Raw genomic sequence first — 7,681 nt, forward strand, 5'->3', positions numbered from 1 at the left:
AGGTGGAACGAGCTGTATAAACAGGCCCCTTGAACATAATTGAAGGACTAGACTAATTTGGCTTGTCTTTATAACAGGCCAGAGCTGGGCACTAGACTTACCCACAACAGATAAAGATGAGTAACTACATAATGAGGTTAAAATATTCATTAAGCTAATTGCATGTTAATTAAGTAAAGGATGCTATTAGGGATCCATTGAGCTCCATCTGTGTGTGCAAACAGGAGTGAGAATAATCACACCAGAAAGCAAAAGAGACAGTGACAGCTCCGGAGCCCCCCAGCACACAGGAACCACAAGGGTCAGGGGCAGCTCTGTGTGCCAGGGGAGCTGGCAGCCGTGAAGGGGAGAATGGTTTCATGAGCAGAGGGGCAGCTGGTAAGGAGAAGCTATGAGAGCTGTTACAGGCAATCACTTATGTATGGGCATTTCCCCATGCTCTGCCTCCATTTCCAGGTATGTAAAACAGGATCTATAACCATGTCCCCAGTGAGAAAACTCATAAGAGAACTCAGAAACTCAGGGTCTAGACAAACATACCTTTTTTGTTTTATCTGTTGATTTTATCAGAATTGCTTGCAGGGGCAGAGATCCATCACACCAGAAAGCACCACGGCATTCAAGCCAACAGGCTGCAAGGCACTAGAAAGTCCCATTTTTGAAAATGGCCTACAAGAAGGCTAAAAATAAGGAGGCAGAAATTAGTTTTCAATTTAAACTTCCTCTGTCAGCACCACAGAGGACAGTTTCTAATAAATACTTCTTCAAAAAAGGAGAAAAAAATTCTATTTGACATAATTATGGCCAACAGTCCATAAGGCAGAATAGGGAAAACGTCTACATATTTCATGTTAAAATTCATCAATAATGGAAGACGAGGATTAAATTATATAACTGCCACCTTTAAGTTAAATAATATTTTCAGCAAAAGGCAAGGGAGATGGGATAACTCTATAGCCAACACGTTTATTTCAGCATATGAATAATTTAGGCAAATAATACAACAGCTTTTTAGAAGGGAGAAGATTCAATGAAGGGGTTGGGTTAGAAAGGACTTGCACTGCATTTGGAGGTTTGAAGGACTGGGAGAATAATTCATATTCAATCATTTATTTGATTAATTTCTCCTTTCTTTCAGGCCCCTAATGGGCAGATCGTTCTTTTCACAAATGCACTTACAGTCTGAAGTTACTGGAATAAATCTGGTCCATGGTTCCCCTTCAGTGGCCATTTTCTTGCAAGTAGTCACTGTGCTAAATGGAAGTAATTTTGGGTGGGGATGCCAGTTCCCAGAGGGTTTCTGATCTCAGACCAGCTCCTCCTATACCTTCTGTACCTTCCGCAGTGAATGTAACCTTTCTCATTTTCCTGCAATAACTGCTCAGAATTTTTACTTTCACAGGTAGACCTGCCAGCTCACCTGGCTCATCCTGTGTGGGTAGAAACTGGGGGAGTGAACATGGATGAACCAGATTCATTAGCAATTTCAGACCATTATTCATGAAAAATTAGTTTATTGTGCTAGCCTGTCCCTGAAGCTGGCATTGATCCAAACCACCCTTCTGATGAGTGGGAAGGAGAAGAACTATCTAATTCATTCATAACTCTGCATTAAACCCTGACAGATGAAGCTTTATCCAGGGGCTGATTATTGTCATGTGCAAAACAAAAAATCCCTGTAGAACCTGATAAGTACACAACCGTATGTGCTCTTCTCCACAGTCCCAGAGCCTCCCAGACACACTCTGACTCACAACAGATGCCCAGGAGAACTGGCACAGCCCTTCCCACAGGCTCCTAGATAAAACCAGCTGCAGAAGTTAACCAGATTTCTCTGAGCCACTGGAGCTGCTGGCAAGAGGATGGGATGCTGGTCTTGGTATGATGATGACTGCATAAGAGCAGAGCTTGGGCGCCCAGAAGCCATTCCTGTGACTGACTCATCAGGAAGCCTTGATCCTGATTGTTTTATGGCTCTTAGAGGCCTGTGCCTAATGACTTTTTCCAGGGTGCCTGCCCATTTCCAGGTAGATAAATGCCTGTGGAATGAAAACAGAAGCTCTGCTTGGCACTGAGCTGCCTGCCAATCTACAGATCTGAGCAGGCAGACCAAGGGCTTAGCTTAGTCTCCATCGCCATCCCACAGTCCACATCTGGAGAAGGCTGTTTTGCAGCAGGACAGACAGTAAAAGGAACGAAAGTGCATGGTACTTCTGCTCTGTCTGTAGCAGTAACAAGCAAAGAACACCCAGAGCCTATTTAATTTTGCATTCTATTCTCCTCATGCAAAGAAAAATTAAAAATAATAAAAACTTCTGAAAATATTTGCTGTGGGTTTGAGATGCAAGTGAAATCAAGGGAGTTCATATGTGTATGCAAATGGGAGGAAGAGTAAGAAAGAATGAGAGAGGAAAGGTAGGTGAGATGGAGACTGTTGTTTTATCTGAGCTGCTTTATGGGCTAGATGACCTAATAAGTCTTTTCCATCTCTAATTTCTCTGCTTCACCTATCCCTAGTTTATCATTAAGAAATCACTTATGCAAATTCAATTAAGTATTTAACATTTTCCTTCCTGTGGTTCCCCGCCTCACTGACTTTTCATCCCATTTCAAGTCTCAGCTGACAACATCTCTTACCTCACTGGCTCACATTTCTATGCCTTTACACTATTAACTCAGCAACTGTGTGATTTAATCCAATGAAATATTTTGGGTTTTCACTGCCTCGTAAAGGAGAGACAAAATGAAGCTACAGTGTACTGCATTAGCAAATCCTTGCTCACAGCTGCTGGGTGCACCGTTGTATGCTACAGGGACTTAGCACACTGACCGGGCAGCTCTGGTGACCTGGCTACCTTAAGTCAGGAATGAAAGTGAGGCTTTCCTTTCTATTGTTGGTGTTCACTTTACTACATTATGACATATGGGGCTGAGTTTAGCAAAGTGTTTTTGTGGTGTGGGCTGGAGAAAGGGGAAGAGCAGGACATAGAGCAAAGATATGTAAGCACTGCATAGTCTTGGCCAGTAGCTACCATTCTTCTGGGCTTTAGGAAAAAAATTAACTGTTTAGCACCTTGGTTTTTACCTTCCTTTTTGCTATTCTTCTGGATTTTCACTCCTTACAGTGCATGCTACCCCCCTCCCTACATAAACGCTAATGCAATTGTATGCAAACTTGCTCGAGTTGAAAAGCAATGTTCTAGAAAGGCTCAGGAGCAAGTCACAGCTAAGTGCTTAATTATATAGTACTTGGAGTAATTTTCCTTTTCCTCTGAAAATGCACATTGGCTCTGATTTTCCTATCTGCAGATTGTAAGCTCATAATTAGCAGTAAATTACTCACACAAGTGACAAATTTTGTGCTTTCAAGTAAACAGACAAAATACCCACAGTTTACAAATTGCCTCTTGGTGCCACAGACACCTGGCTTTTCCTGCTCCTATCTATCCCTCTTGCTGGAGGGATAGAAGCAGCAGAAAATATCTCTTCTAGGAGCTTGGATGATGACATCAATTACTGAGTTACCACAAAAAGCTATAAAAGGCAACTGCTGAGCTAATGCTAGCCAGTCCCCTGGGACTAGATGTCTTGGCTGGGTGTGAGCAGGAGCATGCTTAGCTGAAGGCCCCTCTGCAGGCATGTCCCCAACCTGCCTACTCAGAGCTTCTGAGGACACCAGTAAATCCTTGAAGGATGACCTGCAGAGGATACATCCAACCCTCTCAAGCAAGAGGAAGCAATATTTAATATGTTCTCTTGGGAAGCTGCTGCAGAGAACAGGAAGAAGGTGAACTTGCTGAGCTATGGTGGAGCAAGGGTTGGAGCAAGCATAAAGGAAGGAACGAGCTCCTTACAGCCCGGTCTCGTCTTGGGCAATGCTGTATGGTGAAGCAATAGTGATATTGTTTGTTAATCATGGTTAAACACATATTTAAATGGCACCAATGGCCAGATGTCTTGCTGGGGAGACAGCCCAAGCAGAATGAGTGGACTTCAGAGCGAATGAGCCTCTGATTTTTCAATTTTAAAAGTCATCAGCTGAGAAATGGCTCCTGGAAGAAGCCCCAGAGATGGGTGGAGCTGGATGGAAAATCATCTGTCCTGACTCGGCATCTGTCCTGACTCGGCATCTGTCTGAGGCTCAGAGAATGGCAACAGTCCCATTCATCTGGTTAATGAGCAATACATTTTCAGGGATCTGACCTGATGGCCATCGGTATATCTATCACATAACAAGAAGATGTCTCAGAAAAAAAATAAAATTGTCATGGCAATTATCAAAGAGATAGAGATGACAACAGGGAAAAAAAAAGATTTTGGGGGTCAAAAGGTAGCTGCCTGGCAATGCATAAATGCAAAGAAGGGCTTCTTGGAACACTCAGTTTACAGTAGAGGAAGAAAAAGAAAATGTGAGGAGAAGAAGCTGGGCAAGAGAGGTTGTTTGCTTTAGAGTAATTTGCCAAAAGGCAGTGTGTGCAGTGGCAGGGTAAGCTTTGTTCCCAGAGCTGGGATGCTGTCATGGATGCTGCTGTGAAAACGGGCATCAAAAAAGGCAACAATTACATTCTAGTTTTGGTCATTGGAAATTTGGGAGGGGTAAACACATTCTACTCAACAAACAAGAAAGAACAAAAGAGGAAAGGAAAGATATTTATAGTGAAATTGGAAAAAAAAAATAGAAAAAGGGGGGAGATTACAGGGAAATAATAATAATAAAGAAAAAGGTAACCAGAGGTTAAAGTTGGCTTGGTATCATAATCCTTTCATTATTACATATTAATATGTAAGGGATGTTTGCACAGAAAAGATAGGATAAAACAATTAGTCTAGAGCATCCATCCAGAGAGAGGCAATTCTGTCCTATATGTAGTATCATGTGAATACATTAGTAACAGGCCTGATCACAGAAGTCTTTCACACTAAATTCAGTCACATTTTCAAAGGTGGACTGAAATTTTCTTAAAGATACATACTTAGGAACACTGTTAAAGTTCTTGAATAGCAGTGCTTTGCACTTTTGTAGAAACTTCCTTCTGAAGGACTCAAAGGACTTTACAAACATGAATGAATTAAGTTTCTCCAACCCACTGTGAGGGAGATAACTACGATTACCTTATTATACAAGGGGAGGAGGGGAAACAGCAACACAGAACAGTTAAGCAATTTGACAGAAGTCGCACAGTACATCTGATGGTCTGAAGGAATTGAAGAATGAAGTTGTTAAGACGCTACAGAAAGTGTGCAGCCTGGCTGATATTGGCTCTAAGGAGAATCAGGGGGTGGAAACATTGCAGCAGCCCTCTGAAATGAGTGCTTGGGAGAGCAGAGTGGGGTGTGTTGGTCACCTGCGGTGAAAACAGGACTGGAATGACAAAATATCTGAAAGTTGCAGATAGAAGAGGGACTCTGGAAGGGCATTTGCAAAACCACCTCCATCTATTAGCACTCTTTGTGTGTGTCAGCAGATATGGGACAAATGAAAATTGTCTGCCTCTTTCCTCTTAGCCTGTTTCCCACTGCCATTGCAGGATGTTCTCATTAATACAGTACCTGATTAATATATATATATATATATATATATATATATATATATAATTTAGCTTCAAGTTTGCTTTTTCCAATATGGCAAAATATTACCAGAAGCATACATCTAGCTCCTAGAAAGATCAGCGTTAGTTTGAATATTAGCAGATAATATGGCAAAAGTGAGTAGTCAGGGAGGTGGCAATGTTTGCAAACAGTCAATATTCCTAGTCAAAGGTGGTGAGACATGAGGAATCAACCACGTAACAGTGTATAGTTTTTGCTAACAAACACACATTGAAAGAACTCATTTGGATCATCCTGATGTGTTGCCAGGTTTGATATGAGAATTATCTGATGTCTTCTGAGGCTGCATTCTAATTTCTTGTGGCACTGAGCTCCTCTGGTCAGTGTTCTCCATTTGCTGGTGCGTACATAGGCGCTAGGGTGGAATTTCTTACTAAAAATGGTGCAAGATCAGTAGGTAAGTACATTATGTCTGGAACATTGTGTTCAGTTCTGTATTCAAATAAAATTATAGCAGAAATCAAAGGGGTCCAGAAATAGTCAAAATAATTGTTTCAAGGCATTGCATGACTTCCATGTAGGAAGAGAATTAAATGGCAGGTGTATTTATTTTAGAAATCATATGAATAGAATAGGCATTCAAAATAGTTAGAATAAATTATGTAGAAAAGTAAATTCAATGTTCCTATTTACCTTGTCTTTCACACTCCAGCACCAAAGGCACATCTCATTAAACTGAGCAATAGGGAAAGTATTCCTTCAAAGGGAATACTTTTCCTCAGGCATCCTCATTCACCTGTGGAAATCTCTGCTACAAGATATCTCTGAGGTGCAGGGTGTGGAAGGATTTGAATAAGAAGATACTCATGGATATTGAAATTTTCCAGATTTTCAATAGGTGAAGTTAAGATACAAATGATGAATATAAAAGCTTCAATGCTACAGCATGTAAGCCAACCACTAATGAGGGTGCTAGGAAGCATATTTCCTGAAGCAACAATTTTTAAGTGTCCAATGTGAGATCCTGTGAGCCTTCCTTCATGGCTTCTGGTGCTCACCAGTATCAAAGATGAAAGAGGAAACAACAGGATAACTGGCCACATCAGACATGGCATTTCCTGTGTTCTTGAACCTTCTTCTCCTCAGCTTCTTTCTGTCTTTAAGGCCACCCTTCCTGTCATCTAAAGTGCACAGAGGTACCACTGAATGATTAACATTTCTATCAGTGTTTTTTTGGCTCTTTCAAGCAATTGAACTCATGGTGCCCAGTGTCAGGCTCACTGCCAATTTTGACTTGACCTGGTCACAATTTTGCAAGCACTGTCAATGCCAGAGCGACAGCTGAAATGGAAATTTTAATGATGTTAATGAATAAAAGCTTAAGCTGTGCTTCCTGCACCTGGGCAGCAAAAGTGCATTTATAATTACTTGCCAAACAAGCCTTCTGGCTGCATTCTATCTGCCCCAGGCAAACAGTTAACTGAGGTTCTCTCCTTTCATGAAGATTATTTCTGAGTGAATACTTCTGCCAGTGAAAGGTGTTGGATTGACAGCTCTGGAGACTGAAGTCCTCTATTATGTGACAGAAGTGAAAAAATGTGTAACAATAGTTTTTATTAGGTCACCTAGTTCATCCCTCTGTCAACACAGGATTGTTCTCTCTAATACATTCTTGAGTGATTTTTCCCACACACCCCTCCTGCTCTTAAATATAAATCCCCAGGTTTTTCCATTTTGCTGCACGGCTCTGATCCTTCCACACTGACACTGTAGAAAACCCCTCCATGTGTGTGTGTGAGTGGGCAGATAAGTGTGCACATCTTCCAGACTCAAAGAATTCATCAGAGAAGGGGCAACAAGAGAATTTGGAGTCAGCAGGGAAGATACTGAGAAAACTATCAAAAAGTAATTTCTGTGTGCCAGTGCTTTTCCTTGTAGATGCCTCCTGGAAGGAGACTTCAGATCTAACAATGTTCTTTTCCTTGCTCTAATGCTAATAAACTACTGGCATTGTTTGGAAACTTCATGTCGTCTTGACTCATCTTTTTACCAGGGGAGTGCCCTGAGAATTCATCTTGGCCTTTGTTTTAAAGAAAGAGAACTGAGGGACAGAGGGATTAAGTGACTTGTT

The sequence above is a fragment of the Anas platyrhynchos genome, chromosome 3, assembly GCF_047663525.1.
Source record: "Anas platyrhynchos isolate ZD024472 breed Pekin duck chromosome 3, IASCAAS_PekinDuck_T2T, whole genome shotgun sequence".
NCBI lineage: Eukaryota > Metazoa > Chordata > Aves > Anseriformes > Anatidae > Anas > Anas platyrhynchos.